This window comes from Harpia harpyja, chromosome W, assembly GCF_026419915.1.
Source record: "Harpia harpyja isolate bHarHar1 chromosome W, bHarHar1 primary haplotype, whole genome shotgun sequence".
In the NCBI taxonomy this organism is placed as follows: Eukaryota; Metazoa; Chordata; class Aves; order Accipitriformes; family Accipitridae; genus Harpia; species Harpia harpyja.
In genome coordinates, this window is record NC_068968.1 from 13,450,003 (window position 1) to 13,466,634 (window position 16,632).

The window sequence follows — 16,632 nt, forward strand, 5'->3', positions numbered from 1 at the left end:
AGTGACACGCGAGGGAAAAGAAAGGAAAGAGACTCGCGAGGGGAAAGAAGGGAGACTTCATGGAAAAGAGGGAAACCAGTGAAATGAGACAGGTGAGAAAAAAGCAGGGGAAGAGAGATTTCATGGAAAAAAAGGAAACCAGTGAAAAGAGACAGGCGAGGCGAAAAGAGATAAAAGAGTCAAACGATGAAAAGAAGGGGAAGAGACAGGCGAGGGCATAGAGGAAAACGAGGGAAAAGAGGCAGCTGAGGGAAAAGAAGGGAAAAGAGACACGCGAGGGAAAATAAGGGAAAGAGAGAGTTCATGGAAAAGAGGGGAACCGAAGAAAAGAGACACGCGACCAAAAACAAGGCGAAGAGAGACTTCATGGAAAAGAGGAAAACCAGGTAAAAGAGGCAGGCGAGGAAAAAGAGGGGAAGGGAGAGTTCATGAAAACAGGGAAACCAGGGAAAAGAGATACGCGACAGAAAACATGGGGAAGAGAGAGTTCATGGAAAAGAGGGGAACCGAGGAAAAGAGATTCGCGACCAAAAACATGGGAAAGAGAGACTTCATGGAAAAGAGGGAAAGCAGGGAAACGAGACAGGCGAGAAAAAAGCAGGGGAAGAGAGAGATCATGGAAAAAAAGGAAACCAGGGAAAAGAGGCAGGCGAGGAAAAAGAGGGGAAAGAGAGAGTTCATGTAAAAAGAGGGAAACCATGGAAAAAAGACAGGCGATGAGAAAAGATGGAAAAGAGGCAGATGACGGAAAAACTGGGGAAAGAGAGAGGCGAGGGCAAAGAGGAAAAGCAAGGAAAAGAGACAGTCGAGGGAAACGAAGGGAAAGAGAGAGTTCATGGAGAAGAGGGAAGGCAGGGAAAAGAGACAGGCGAGGAAAAAGCAGTGCAAGAGAGAGCTCATTGAAAAGGGGGAAACCAGGGAAAAAAGACAGGCGATGAGAAAAGATGGAAAAGAGACAGATGATGGAAAAACTGGGGAAAGAGACAGGCAAGGGCAAAGAGGAAAAGCAAGGAAAAGAGACAGTCGAGGGAAAAGAAGGGAAAGAGAGAGTTCATGGAAAAGAGGGAAACCAGGGAAAAGGGACAGGCGAGGGGGGAAGAGGAAAAAGAGAGAGTCAATGCAGAAGAGGGAAGGCAGGGAAAAGAGGCAGGAGAGGGAAAAGAAGGGAAAGAGAGATTTCATGGAAAAAAGGGAAAGCAGGGAAAATAGGCGATGAGAAACGATGGAGAAGAGAGAGTTCATGGAAAAACTGGGGAAAGAGTCATGCGAGGGCAATAGCGAAAATCAGGGACAAGACAGAGTTGAAGGCAAAGAGAGTGTTCATTGAAAAGGGGGAAACCAGGGAAAAGAGACAGTGGAGGGGGAAAGAGGTAAAAGCGAGAATTAATGCAGAAGAGGGAAACCAGGGAGAAGAGGCAGGCGAGGAAAAAGAGGGGAAGGGAGAGTTCATGGAAAAGAGGGAAACCAGGGAAAAGAGGCAGGCGAGGGAAAAGAAGGGCAAGAGAGAATTCATTGAAAAGGTGGACACCAGGGAAAAGAGGCGAGAATGAAAGAGGTAAAGCAGAGAGTTCATGGAAAAGAGGGAAACCAGGAAAAAAAGACAGGCGATGAGAAAAGATGGAAAAGAGATGATGGGAAAAGTGGGGAAAGAGACAGGCAAGGGCAAAGAGGAAAAGCAGGGAAAAGAGACAGTCGAGGGAAAAGAAGGGAAAGGAAGAGTTCATGGAGAAGAGGGAAACCAGGGAAAAGAGGCAGGCGAGGGACAACCAGACGAAGAGAGAGTTCATGGTAAAAAGGGAATCCAGGGAAAAGAGACAGGCAAGACGAAAGAGGTAAAAGAGTCAGTGCAGAAGAGGGAAAGAAGAGAAAAGAGACAGGCGAGACCAAATGAGGTAAATAGACAAGCGAGCAAAAGAGGGGAAAGCGACAGGCGAGGGCATAGAGGGAAACCAGGGGAGAGACAGGCGAGGGGGAAAGAGGTAAAAGAGAGAGTCAATGCAGAAGAGGGAAAGAAAAGAGACAGGCGAGGCGAAAAGAGATAAAAGAGACAAACGATGAAAAGAGGGGAAAGAGACAGGCGAGGGCATAGAGGAAAACGAGGGAAAAGAGGCAGCTGAGGGAAAAGAAGGGAAAAGAGACACGCGAGGGAAAATAAGGGAAAGAGAGTCTTCATGGAAAAGAGGGGAACCGAAGAAAAGAGACACGCGACCGAAAACAAGGCGAAGAGAGACTTCATGGAAAAGAGGAAAACCAGGTAAAAGAGGCAGGCGAGGAAAAAGAGGGGAAAGAGAGAGTTCGTGGAAAAAAAAGGAAACCAAGGAAAAAAGACAGGCGAGGGGGAAAGAGGTACAGGAGAGAGTTCATGGGAAAGAGAGAAACCAGGGCAAAAAGACAGGCGATGAGAAAAAATGGAAAAGAGGCAGATGACGGGAAAACTGGGGAAAGAGAGAGGCGAGGGCAAAGAGGAAAAGCAGGGAAAAGAGACAGTCGAGGGAAAGGAAGGGAGAGAGAGAGTTCATGGAGAAGAGGGAAACGAGGGAAAAGAGGCAGGAGAGGGAAAAGAAGGGAAAGGAATAGTTCATGGAATAGAGGGAAACCAGGGAAAAGAGATAGGCTAGGGCAAAGAAGGGGAAGAGGGTGTGCATTGAAAATTGGGAAACCAGGGAATAGACACAGGCGATGAAAAAGAGGGGAAAGAGAGAGTTCATGGAGAAGAGGGAAACCAGGGAAAAGAGGCAGGCGAGGGACAACCAGACGAAGAGAGAGTTCATGGTAAAAAGGGAAACCAGGGAAAAGAGACAGGTGAGGGAAAAGCAGGGGAAGAGAAATTTCATGGTAAAAAGGGAATCCTGGGAAAAGAGACAGGCGAGGGGGAAAGAGGTAAAAGAGAGAGTTAATGCAGAACAGGGAAAGAAGATAAAAGAGACAGGCGAGGCGCAAAAAGATAAAAGAGACAAGCAATGAAAAGAGGGGAAAGAGACAGGCGAAGGTATAGAGGAAAACCAGGGAAAAGTGACACGCGAGGGAAAAGAAAGGAAAGAGACTCGCGAGGGGAAAGAAGGGAGACTTCATGGAAAAGAGGGAAACCAGTGAAAGGAGACAGGTGAGGGAAAAGCAGGGGAAGAGAGATTTCATGGAAAAAAGGGAATCCTGGAAAAAGAGACAGGCGAGGCGAAAAGAGATAAAAGAGTCAAACGATGAAAAGAAGGGGAAGAGACAGGCGAGGGCATAGAGGAAAACGAGGGAAAAGAGGCAGCTGAGGGAAAAGAAGGGAAAAGAGACACGCGAGGGAAAATAAGGGAAAGAGAGAGTTCATGGAAAAGAGGGGAACCGAAGAAAAGAGACACGCGACCAAAAACAAGGCGAAGAGAACTTCATGGAAAAGAGGAAAACCAGGTAAAAGAGGCAGGCGAGGAAAAAGAGGGGAAGGGAGAGTTCATGGAAAAAAGGGAATCCTGGGAAAAGAGGCAGGCGAGGAAAAAGAGGGGAAAGAGAGAGTTCATTGAAAAGGGGGAAACCAGGGAAAAGAGAGAGGCGAGGGGGAAAGAGGTAAAAGAGAGAGTCAATGCAGAAGAGGGAAGGCAGGGAAAAGAGGCAGGAGAGGGAAAAGAAGGGAAAGGAATAGTTCATGGAATAGAGGGAAACCAGGGAAAAGAGATAGGCTAGGGCAAAGAAGGGGAAGAGGGTGTGCATTGAAAATGGGAAAACCAGGGAAAAGACACAGGCGAGGGAAAAGCAGGGGAAGAGAGAGTTCATGGGAAAAAGGGAAATCATGGAAAAAATGCGATGAGAAATGATGGAAAAGAGACAGCTCATGGAAACACTTTGGAAAGAGTCATGCGAGGGCAAAGGCGAAAAGCAGGGACAAGACAGAGTCGAAGGGAAAGAGAGTGTTCATTGAAAAGGGGGAAACACGGGAAAAGAGACAGTCGAGGGGGAAAGAGCTAAAAGAGAGAGTCAATGCAGAAGAGAGAAGGAAGAGAAAAGAGACAGGCGAGGCGAAAAGAGATTAGAGACAAACGATGAAAAGAGGGGAAACACACATGCAAGTGCATAGAGGAAAACCAGGGAAGAGAGACAGGCGAGGGAAAAGCAGGGGAAGAGAGAGTTCATGGAAAAAAGGGAAATCCAGGAAAAAAGACAGGCGATGAGAAATGATGGAAAAGAGACAGCTCATGGAAACACTGTGGAAAGAGTCATGCGAGGGCAAAGGCGAAAAGCAGGGACAAGACAGAGTCGATTGGAAAGAGAGTGTTCATTGAAAAGGGGGAAACACGGGAAAAGAGACAGGCGAGGGGGAAAGAGGTAAAAGAGAGAATTAATGCAGTAGAGGGAAACCAGGGAAAAGAGGCAGGCGAGGAAAAAGAGTGGAAGGGAGAGTTCATGGAAACGAGGGAAACCAGGGAAATGAGATAGTCGAGGGAAAAGAAGGGGAAGAGAGAGTTCATGGAAAAGGGAGAAACCAGGGAAAAAAGACAGGTGATGAGAAAAGATGGAAAAGAGACAGATTATGGAAAAAATGGGGAAAGAGAGAGGCGAGGGCAAAGAGGAAAAGCAGGGAAAAGAGACAGTCGAGGGAAAGGAAGGGAAAGAGAGCGTTCATGGAGAAGAGGAAAACCAGGGAAAAGAGGCAGCTTGTGGAAAAGAAGGGAAAAGAGACACGTGAAGGAAAAGAGGGGAAAGAGAGAGTTCATGGAAAAGAGGGAAAGCAGGGGAAAGAGGCAGGCGAGAGAAAAACAGGGGCAGAGAGTGTTCATGGTAAAAAGGGAATCCTGGGAAAAGAGACAGGCGAGGTGAAAAGAGATAAAAGAGACAAACGATGAAAAGAGGGGAAAGAGACAGGCAACGGTATAGAGGAAAAATCAGGGAAAAGTGACACGTGAGGGAAAAGAAGGGAAAGAGACACGCGAGGGAAAAGAAGGGAGAGTTCATGGAAAAGAGGGGAACCGAGGAAAAGAGATTCGCGACCAAAAACATGGGAAAGAGAGACTTCATGGAAAAGAGGGAAAGCAGGGAAACGAGACAGGCGAGAAAAAAGCAGGGGAAGAGAGAGATCATGGAAAAAAAGGAAACCAGGGAAAAGAGGCAGGCGAGGAAAAAGAGGGGAAAGAGAGAGTTCATGTAAAAAGAGGGAAACCATGGAAAAAAGACAGGCGATGAGAAAAGATGGAAAAGAGGCAGATGACGGAAAAACTGGGGAAAGAGAGAGGCGAGGGCAAAGAGGAAAAGCAAGGAAAAGAGACAGTCGAGGGAAACGAAGGGAAAGAGAGAGTTCATGGAGAAGAGGGAATCCAGGGAAAAGAGACAGGCGAGGAAAAAGCAGGGCAAGAGAGAGCTCATTGAAAAGGGGGAAACCAGGGAAAAAAGACAGGCGATGAGAAAAGATGGAAAAGAGACAGATGATGGAAAAACTGGGGAAAGAGACAGGCAAGGGCAAAGAGGAAAAGCAAGGAAAAGAGACAGTCGAGGGAAAAGAAGGGAAAGAGAGAGTTCATGGAAAAGAGGGAAACCAGGGAAAAGGGACAGGCGAGGGGGGAAGAGGAAAAAGAGAGAGTCAATGCAGAAGAGGGAAGGCAGGGAAAAGAGGCAGGAGAGGGAAAAGAAGGGAAAGAGAGAGTTCATGGAAAAAAGGGAAAGCAGGGAAAATAGGCGATGAGAAACGATGGAGAAGAGAGAGTTCATGGAAAAACTGGGGAAAGAGTCATGCGAGGGCAATAGCGAAAATCAGGGACAAGACAGAGTTGAAGGCAAAGAGAGTGTTCATTGAAAAGGGGGAAACCAGGGAAAAGAGACAGTGGAGGGGGAAAGAGGTAAAAGAGAGAATTAATGCAGAAGAGGGAAACCAGGGAGAAGAGGCAGGCGAGGAAAAAGAGGGGAAGGGAGAGTTCATGGAAAAGAGGGAAACCAGGGAAAAGAGGCAGGCGAGGGAAAAGAAGGGCAAGAGAGAATTCATTGAAAAGGTGGACACCAGGGAAAAGAGGCGAGAATGAAAGAGGTAAAGGAGAGAGTTCATGGAAAAGAGGGAAACCAGGAAAAAAAGACAGGCGATGAGAAAAGATGGAAAAGAGGCAGATGACGGAAAAACTGGGGAAAGAGACAGGCAAGGGCAAAGAGGAAAAGCAAGGAAAAGGGACAGTCGAGGGAAAAGAAGGGAAAGAGAGAGTTCATGGAAAAGAGGGAAACCAGGGAAAAGGGACAGGCGAGGGGGGAAGAGGAAAATGAGAGAGTTAATGCAGAAGAGGGAAGGCAGGGAAAAGAGGCAGGAGAGGGAAAAGAAGGGAAAGGAAGAGTTCATGGAGAAGAGGGAAACCAGGGAAAAGAGGCAGGCGAGGGACAACCAGACGAAGAGAGAGTTCATGGTAAAAAGGGAATCCAGGGAAAAGAGACAGGCAAGACGAAAGAGGTAAAAGAGTCAGTGCAGAAGAGGGAAAGAAGAGAAAAGAGACAGGCGAGACCAAATGAGGTAAATAGACAAGCGAGCAAAAGAGGGGAAAGCGACAGGCGAGGGCATAGAGGGAAACCAGGGGAAAGAGACAGGCGAGGGGGAAAGAGGTAAAAGAGAGAGTCAATGCAGAAGAGGGAAAGAAAAGAGACAGGCGAGGCGAAAAGAGATAAAAGAGACAAACGATGAAAAGAGGGGAAAGAGACAGGCGAGGGCATAGAGGAAAACGAGGGAAAAGAGGCAGCTGAGGGAAAAGAAGGGAAAAGAGACACGCGAGGGAAAATAAGGGAAAGAGAGTCTTCATGGAAAAGAGGGGAACCGAAGAAAAGAGACACGCGACCGAAAACAAGGCGAAGAGAGACTTCATGGAACAGAGGAAAACCAGGTAAAAGAGGCAGGCGAGGAAAAAGAGGGGAAAGAGAGAGTTCGTGGAAAAAAGGGAAACCAAGGAAAAAAGACAGGCGATGAGAAACGATGGAAAAGAGACAGTTCATGGAAAAACTGGGGAAAGAGTCATGCGAGGACAACAGCGAAAAGCAGGGACAAGACAGAGTCGAAGGGAAAGAGAGTGTTCATTGAAAGGGGGGAAACCAGGGAAAAGTGACAGGCGAGGGGGAAAGAGGTAAAAGAGAGAATTAATGCAGAAAAGGGAAACCAGGGAAAAGAGGCAGGCGAGGAAAAAGAGGGGAAGGGAGAGTTCATGGAAAAGAGGGAAACCAGGGAAAAAAGGCAGGCGAGGGGGAAAGAGGTACAGGAGAGAGTTCATGGGAAAGAGAGAAACCAGGGCAAAAAGACAGGCGATGAGAAAAAATGGAAAAGAGGCAGATGACGGGAAAACTGGGGAAAGAGAGAGGCGAGGGCAAACAGGAAAAGCAGGGAAAAGAGACAGTCGAGGGAATGGAAGGGGGAGAGAGAGTTCATGGAGAAGAGGGAAACGAGGGAAAAGAGGCAGGAGAGGGAAAAGAAGGGAAAGGAATAGTTCATGGAATAGAGGGAAACCAGGGAAAAGAGATAGGCTAGGGCAAAGAAGGGGAAGAGGGTGTGCATTGAAAATTGGGAAACCAGGGAATAGACACAGGCGATGAAAAAGAGGGGAAAGAGAGAGTTCATGGAGAACAGGGAAACCAGGGAAAAGAGGCAGGCGAGGGACAACCACACGAAGAGAGAGTTCATGGTAAAAAGGGAATCCTGGGAAAAGAGACAGGCGAGGGGGAAAGAGGTAAAAGAGAGAGTTAATGCAGAACAGGGAAAGAAGATAAAAGAGACAGGCGAGGCGAAAAAGATAAAAGAGACAAGCAATGAAAAGAGGGGAAAGAGACAGGCGAAGGTATAGAGGAAAACCAGGGAAAAGTGACACGCGAGGGAAAAGAAAGGAAAGAGACTCGCGAGGGGAAAGAAGGGAGACTTCATGGAAAAGAGGGAAACCAGTGAAACGAGACAGGTGAGAAAAAAGCAGGGGAAGAGAGATTTCATGGAAAAAAAGGAAACCAGTGAAAAGAGACAGGCGAGGGAAAAGCAGGGGAAGAGAGTGTTCATGGTAAAAAGGGAATCCTGGGAAAAGAGACAGGCGAGGCGAAAAGAGATAAAAGAGACAAATGATGAAAAGAGGGGAAAGAGACAGGCAACGGTATAGAGGAAAAATCAGGGAAAAGTGACACGTGAGGGAAAAGAAGGGAAAGAGACACGCGAGGGAAAAGAAGGGAGAGTTCATGGAAAAGAGGGGAACCGAGGAAAAGAGATTCGCGACCAAAAACATGGGAAAGAGAGACTTCATGGAAAAGAGGGAAAGCAGGGAAACGAGACAGGCGAGAAAAAAGCAGGGGAAGAGAGAGTTCATGGGAAAAAAGGAAACCAGGGAAAAGAGGCAGGCGAGGAAAAAGAGGGGAAAGAGAGAGTTCATGTAAAAAGAGGGAAACCATGGAAAAAAGACAGGCGATGAGAAAAGATGGAAAAGAGGCAGATGACGGAAAAACTGGGGAAAGAGAGAGGCGAGGGCAAAGAGGAAAAGCAAGGAAAAGAGAGAGTCGAGGGAAACGAAGGGAAAGAGAGAGTTCAGGGAGAAGAGGGAAACCAGGGAAAAGAGACAGGCGAGGGGGGAAGAGGAAAAAGAGAGAGTCAATGCAGAAGAGGGAAGGCAGGGAAAAGAGGCAGGAGAGGGAAAAGAAGGGAAAGGAAGAGTTCATGGAAAAAAGGGAAAGCAGGGAAAATAGGCGATGAGAAACGATGGAGAAGAGACAGTTCATGGAAAAACTGGGGAAAGAGTCATGCGAGGGCAATAGCGAAAATCAGGGACAAGACAGAGTTGAAGGCAAAGAGAGTGTTCATTGAAAAGGGGGAAACCAGGGAAAAGAGACAGTCGAGGGGGAAAGAGGTAAAAGAGAGAATTAATGCAGAAGAGGGAAACCAGGGAAAAGAGGCAGGCGAGGAAAAAGAGGGGAAGGGAGAGTTCATGGAAAAGAGGGAAACCAGGGAAAAGAGGCAGGCGAGGGAAAAGAAGGGCAAGAGAGAATTCATTGAAAAGGGGGACACCAGGGAAAAGAGGCGAGAATGAAAGAGGTAAAGGAGAGAGTTCATGGAAAAGAGGGAAACCAGGGAAAAAAGACAGGCGATGAGAAAAGATGGAAAAGAGGCAGATGACGGAAAAACTGGGGAAAGAGACAGGCAAGGGCAAAGAGGAAAAGCAAGGAAAAGGGACAGTCGAGGGAAAAGAAGGGAAAGAGAGAGTTCATGGAAAAGAGGGAAACCAGGGAAAAGGGACAGGCGAGGGGGGAAGAGGAAAATGAGAGAGTTAATGCAGAAGAGGGAAGGCAGGGAAAAGAGGCAGGAGAGGGAAAAGAAGGGAAAGGAAGAGTTCATGGAGAAGAGGGAAACCAGGGAAAAGAGGCAGGCGAGGGACAACCAGACGAAGAGAGAGTTCATGGTAAAAAGGGAATCCAGGGAAAAGAGACAGGCAAGACGAAAGAGGTATAAGAGTCAGTGCAGAAGAGGGAAAGAAGAGAAAAGAGACAGGCGAGACCAAATGAGGTAAATAGACAAGCGAGCAAAAGAGGGGAAAGCGACAGGCGAGGGCATAGAGGGAAACCAGGGGAAAGAGACAGGCGAGGGGGAAAGAGGTAAAAGAGAGAGTCAATGCAGAAGAGGGAAAGAAAAGAGACAGGCGAGGCGAAAAGAGATAAAAGAGACAAACGATGAAAAGAGGGGAAAGAGACAGGCGAGGGCATAGAGGAAAACGAGGGAAAAGAGGCAGCTGAGGGAAAAGAAGGGAAAAGAGACACGCGAGGGAAAATAAGGGAAAGAGAGTCTTCATGGAAAAGAGGGGAACCGAAGAAAAGAGACACGCGACCGAAAACAAGGCGAAGAGAGACTTCATGGAAAAGAGGAAAACCAGGTAAAAGAGGCAGGCGAGGAAAAAGAGGGGAAAGAGAGAGTTCGTGGAAAAAAGGGAAACCAAGGAAAAAAGACAGGCGATGAGAAACGATGGAAAAGAGACAGTTCATGGAAAAACTGGGGAAAGAGTCATGCGAGGACAACAGCGAAAAGCAGGGACAAGACAGAGTCGAAGGGAAAGAGAGTGTTCATTGAAAGGGGGGAAACCAGGGAAAAGTGACAGGCGAGGGGGAAAGAGGTAAAAGAGAGAATTAATGCAGAAGAGGGGAACCAGGGAAAAGAGGCAGGCGAGGAAAAAGAGGGGAAGGGAGAGTTCATGGAAAAGAGGGAAACCAGGGAAAAAAGGCAGGCGAGGGGGAAAGAGGTACAGGAGAGAGTTCATGGGAAAGAGAGAAACCAGGGCAAAAAGACAGGCGATGAGAAAAAATGGAAAAGAGGCAGATGACGGGAAAACTGGGGAAAGATCGAGGCGAGGGCAAAGAGGAAAAGCAGGGAAAAGAGACAGTCGAGGGAATGGAAGGGGGAGAGAGAGTTCATGGAGAAGAGGGAAACGAGGGAAAAGAGGCAGGAGAGGGAAAAGAAGGGAAAGGAATAGTTCATGGAATAGAGGGAAACCAGGGAAAAGAGATAGGCTAGGGCAAAGAAGGGGAAGAGGGTGTGCATTGAAAATTGGGAAACCAGGGAATAGACACAGGCGATGAAAAAGAGGGGAAAGAGAGAGTTCATGGAGAAGAGGGAAACCAGGGAAAAGAGGCAGGCGAGGGACAACCACACGAAGAGAGAGTTCATGGTAAAAAGGGAATCCTGGGAAAAGAGACAGGCGAGGGGGAAAGAGGTAAAAGAGAGAGTTAATGCAGAACAGGGAAAGAAGATAAAAGAGACAGGCGAGGCGAAAAAAGATAAAAGAGACAAGCAATGAAAAGAGGGGAAAGAGACAGGCGAAGGTATAGAGGAAAACCAGGGAAAAGTGACACGCGAGGGAAAAGAAAGGAAAGAGACTCGCGAGGGGAAAGAAGGGAGACTTCATGGAAAAGAGGGAAACCAGTGAAACGAGACAGGTGAGAAAAAAGCAGGGGAAGAGAGATTTCATGGAAAAAAAGGAAACCAGTGAAAAGAGACAGGCGAGGGAAAAGCAGGGGAAGAGAGAGTTCATGGAAAAGAGGGAAACCAGGGAAAAATGCAGGCGATTATATAAGATGGAAAAGAGACTGATGATGGAAAAACTGGGGAAAGAGACAGGCAAGGGCAAAGAGGAACAGCAAGGAAAAGAGACAGTGGAGGGAAAAGAAGGGAAAGAGAGACTTCATGGAAAAGAGGGAAACCAGTGAAAGGAGACAGGTGAGGGAAAAGCAGGGGAAGAGAGATTTCATGGAAAAAAGGGAATCATGGAAAAAGAGACAGGCGAGGGGGAAAGAGGTAAAAGAGTCAAACGATGAAAAGAAGGGGAAGAGACAGGCGAGGGCATAGAGGAAAACGAGGGAAAAGAGGCAGCTGAGGGAAAAGAAGGGAAAAGAGACACGCGAGGGAAAATAAGGGAAAGAGAGAGTTCATGGAAAAGAGGGGAACCAAGGAAAAAAGACAAGCGATGAGAAATGATGGAAAAGAGACAGCTCATGGAAACACTGTGGAAAGAGTCATGCGAGGGCAAAGGCGAAAAGCAGGGACAAGACAGAGTCGATTGGAAAGAGAGTGTTCATTGAAAAGGGGGAAACACGGGAAAAGAGACAGGCGAGGGGGAAAGAGGTAAAAGAGAGAATTAATGCAGTAGAGGGAAACCAGGGAAAAGAGACAGGCGAGGAGGGAAGAGGAAAAAGAGAGAGTCAATGCAGAAGAGGGAAGGCAGGGAAAAGAGGCAGGAGAGGGAAAAGAAGGGAAAGGAAGAGTTCATGGAAAAAAGGGAAAGCAGGGAAAATAGGAGATGAGAAACGATGGAGAAGAGACAGTTCATGGAAAAACTGGGGAAAGAGTCATGCGAGGGCAATAGCGAAAATCAGGGACAAGACAGAGTTGAAGGCAAAGAGAGTGTTCATTGAAAAGGGGGAAACCAGGGAAAAGAGACAGTGGAGGGGGAAAGAGGTAAAAGCGAGAATTAATGCAGAAGAGGGAAAAGAAGGGAAAAGAGGCAGGCGAGGAAAAAGAGGGGCAAGAGAGAATTCATTGAAAAGGGGGAAACCAGGGAAAAGAGACAGTGGAGGGGGAAAGAGGTAAAAGAGAGAATTAATGCAGAAGAGGGAAACCAGGGAGAAGAGGCAGGCGAGGAAAAAGAGGGGAAGGGAGAGTTCATGGAAAAGAGGGAAACCAGGGAAAAGAGGCAGGCGAGGGAAAAGAAGGGCAAGAGAGAGTTCATGGTAAAAAGGGAATCCAGGGAAAAGAGACAGGCAAGACGAAAGAGGTAAAAGAGTCAGTGCAGAAGAGGGAAAGAAGAGAAAAGAGACAGGCGAGACCAAATGAGGTAAATAGACAAGCGAGCAAAAGAGGGGAAAGCGACAGGCGAGGGCATAGAGGGAAACCAGGGGAGAGACAGGCGAGGGGGAAAGAGGTACAAGAGAGAGTCAATGCAGAAGAGGGAAAGAAAAGAGACAGGCGAGGCGAAAAGAGATAAAAGAGACAAACGATGAAAAGAGGGGAAAGAGAGAGGCGAGGGCATAGAGGAAAACGAGGGAAAAGAGGCAGCTGAGGGAAAAGAAGGGAAAAGAGACACGCGAGGGAAAATAAGGGAAAGAGAGTCTTCATGGAAAAGAGGAAAACCAGGTAAAAGAGGCAGGCGAGGAAAAAGAGGGGAAAGAGAGATTTCGTGGAAAAAAAAGGAAACCAAGGAAAAAAGACAGGCGAGGGGGAAAGAGGTACAGGAGAGAGTTCATGGGAAAGAGAGAAACCAGGGCAAAAAGACAGGCGATGAGAAAAAATGGAAAAGAGGCAGATGACGGGAAAACTGGGGAAAGAGAGAGGCGAGGGCAAAGAGGAAAAGCAGGGAAAAGAGACAGTCGAGGGAAAGGAAGGGAGAGAGAGAGTTCATGGAGAAGAGGGAAACGAGGGAAAAGAGGCAGGAGAGGGAAAAGAAGGGAAAGGAATAGTTCATGGAATAGAGGGAAACCAGGGAAAAGAGATAGGCTAGGGCAAAGAAGGGGAAGAGGGTGTGCATTGAAAATTGGGAAACCAGGGAATAGACACAGGCGATGAAAAAGAGGGGAAAGAGAGAGTTCATGGAGAAGAGGGAAACCAGGGAAAAGAGGCAGGCGAGGGACAACCAGACGAAGAGAGAGTTCATGGTAAAAAGGGAAACCAGGGAAAAGAGACAGGTGAGGGAAAAGCAGGGGAAGAGAAATTTCATGGTAAAAAGGGAATCCTGGGAAAAGAGACAGGCGAGGGGGAAAGAGGTAAAAGAGAGAGTTAATGCAGAACAGGGAAAGAAGATAAAAGAGACAGGCGAGGCGAAAAAAGATAAAAGAGACAAGCAATGAAAAGAGGGGAAAGAGACAGGCGAAGGTATAGAGGAAAACCAGGGAAAAGTGACACGCGAGGGAAAAGAAAGGAAAGAGACTCGCGAGGGGAAAGAAGGGAGACTTCATGGAAAAGAGGGAAACCAGTGAAACGAGACAGGTGAGAAAAAAGCAGGGGAAGAGAGATTTCATGGAAAAAAAGGAAACCAGTGAAAAGAGACAGGCGAGGGAAAAGCAGGGGAAGAGAGAGTTCATGGAAAAGAGGGAAACCAGGGAAAAATGCAGGCGATTATATAAGATGGAAAAGAGACAGATGATGGAAAAACTGGGGAAAGAGACAGGCAAGGGCAAAGAGGAACAGCAAGGAAAAGAGACAGTGGAGGGAAAAGAAGGGAAAGAGAGACTTCATGGAAAAGAGGGAAACCAGTGAAAGGAGACAGGTGAGGGAAAAGCAGGGGAAGAGAGATTTCATGGAAAAAAGGGAATCCTGTAAAAAGAGACAGGCGAGGGGGAAAGAGGTAAAAGAGTCAAACGATGAAAAGAAGGGGAAGAGACAGGCGAGGGCATAGAGGAAAACGAGGGAAAAGAGGCAGCTGAGGGAAAAGAAGGGAAAAGAGACACGTGAAGGAAAAGAAGGGAAAGAGAGAGTTCATTGAAAAGAGGGAAAGCAGGGGAAAGAGGCAGGCGAGAGAAAAACAGGGGCAGAGAGTGTTCATGGTAAAAAGGGAATCCAGGGAAAAGAGACAGGCGAGGCGAAAAGAGATAAAAGAGACAAACGATGAAAAGAGGGGAAAGAGACAGGCAACGGTATAGAGGAAAACCAGGGAAAAGTGACACGTGAGGGAGAAGAAGGGAAAGAGACACGCGAGGGAAAAGAAGGGAGAGTTCATGGAAAAGAGGGGAACCGAGGAAAAGAGATTCGCGACCAAAAACATGGGAAAGAGAGACTTCATGGAAAAGAGGGAAAGCAGGGAAACGAGACAGGCGAGAAAAAAGCAGGGGAAGAGAGAGATCATGGAAAAAAAGGAAACCAGGGAAAAGAGGCAGGCGAGGAAAAAGAGGGGAAAGAGAGAGTTCATTGAAAAGGGGGAAACCAGGGAAAAGAGAGAGGCGAGGGGGAAAGAGGTAAAAGAGACAAACGATGAAAAGAGGGGAAACACACATGCAAGTGCATAGAGGAAAACGAGGGAAGAGAGACAGGCGAGGGAAAACCAGGGAAGAGAGTTCATGGAAAAAAGGGAAACCAAGGAAAAAAGACAAGCGATGAGAAATGATGGAAAAGAGACAGCTCATGGAAACACTGTGGAAAGAGTCATGCGAGGGCAAAGGCGAAAAGCAGGGACAAGACAGAGTCGATTGGAAAGAGAGTGTTCATTGAAAAGGGGGAAACACGGGAAAAGAGACAGGCGAGGGGGAAAGAGGTAAAAGAGAGAATTAATGCAGTAGAGGGAAACCAGGGAAAAGAGACAGGCGAGGAGGGAAGAGGAAAAAGAGAGAGTCAATGCAGAAGAGGGAAGGCAGGGAAAAGAGGCAGGAGAGGGAAAAGAAGGGAAAGGAAGAGTTCATGGAAAAAAGGGAAAGCAGGGAAAATAGGAGATGAGAAACGATGGAGAAGAGACAGTTCATGGAAAAACTGGGGAAAGAGTCATGCGAGGGCAATAGCGAAAATCAGGGACAAGACAGAGTTGAAGGCAAAGAGAGTGTTCATTGAAAAGGGGGAAACCAGGGAAAAGAGACAGTGGAGGGGGAAAGAGGTAAAAGCGAGAATTAATGCAGAAGAGGGAAAAGAAGGGAAAAGAGGCAGGCGAGGAAAAAGAGGGGCAAGAGAGAATTCATTGAAAAGGGGGAAACCAGGGAAAAGAGACAGTGGAGGGGGAAAGAGGTAAAAGAGAGAATTAATGCAGAAGAGGGAAACCAGGGAAAAGAGGCAGGCGAGGAAAAAGAGGGGAAGGGAGAGTTCATGGAAAAGAGGGAAACCAGGGAAAAGAGGCAGGCGAGGGAAAAGAAGGGCAAGAGAGAGTTCATGGTAAAAAGGGAATCCAGGGAAAAGAGACAGGCAAGACGAAAGAGGTAAAAGAGTCAGTGCAGAAGAGGGAAAGAAGAGAAAAGAGACAGGCGAGACCAAATGAGGTAAATAGACAAGCGAGCAAAAGAGGGGAAAGCGACAGGCGAGGGCATAGAGGGAAACCAGGGGAGAGACAGGCGAGGGGGAAAGAGGTACAAGAGAGAGTCAATGCAGAAGAGGGAAAGAAAAGAGACAGGCGAGGCGAAAAGAGATAAAAGAGACAAACGATGAAAAGAGGGGAAAGAGAGAGGCGAGGGCATAGAGGAAAACGAGGGAAAAGAGGCAGCTGAGGGAAAAGAAGGGAAAAGAGACACGCGAGGGAAAATAAGGGAAAGAGAGTCTTCATGGAAAAGAGGAAAACCAGGTAAAAGAGGCAGGCGAGGAAAAAGAGGGGAAAGAGAGATTTCGTGGAAAAAAAAGGAAACCAAGGAAAAAAGACAGGCGAGGGGGAAAGAGGTAAAAGAGAGAGTTAATGCAGAACAGGGAAAGAAGATAAAAGAGACAGGCGAGGCGAAAAAAGATAAAAGAGACAAGCAATGAAAAGAGGGGAAAGAGACAGGCGAAGGTATAGAGGAAAACCAGGGAAAAGTGACACGCGAGGGAAAAGAAAGGAAAGAGACTCGCGAGGGGAAAGAAGGGAGACTTCATGGAAAAGAGGGAAACCAGTGAAACGAGACAGGTGAGAAAAAAGCAGGGGAAGAGAGATTTCATGGAAAAAAAGGAAACCAGTGAAAAGAGACAGGCGAGGGAAAAGCAGGGGAAGAGAGAGTTCATGGAAAAGAGGGAAACCAGGGAAAAATGCAGGCGATTATATAAGATGGAAAAGAGACAGATGATGGAAAAACTGGGGAAAGAGACAGGCAAGGGCAAAGAGGAACAGCAAGGAAAAGAGACAGTGGAGGGAAAAGAAGGGAAAGAGAGACTTCATGGAAAAGAGGGAAACCAGTGAAAGGAACAGGTGAGGGAAAAGCAGGGGAAGAGAGATTTCATGGAAAAAAGGGAATCCTGTAAAAAGAGACAGGCGAGGGGGAAAGAGGTAAAAGAGTCAAACGATGAAAAGAAGGGGAAGAGACAGGCGAGGGCATAGAGGAAAACGAGGGAAAAGAGGCAGCTGAGGGAAAAGAAGGGAAAAGAGACACGTGAAGGAAAAGAAGGGAAAGAGAGAGTTCATTGAAAAGAGGGAAAGCAGGGGAAAGAGGCAGGCGAGAGAAAAACAGGGGCAGAGAGTGTTCATGGTAAAAAGGGAATCCAGGGAAAAGAGACAGGCGAGGCGAAAAGAGATAAAAGAGACAAACGAT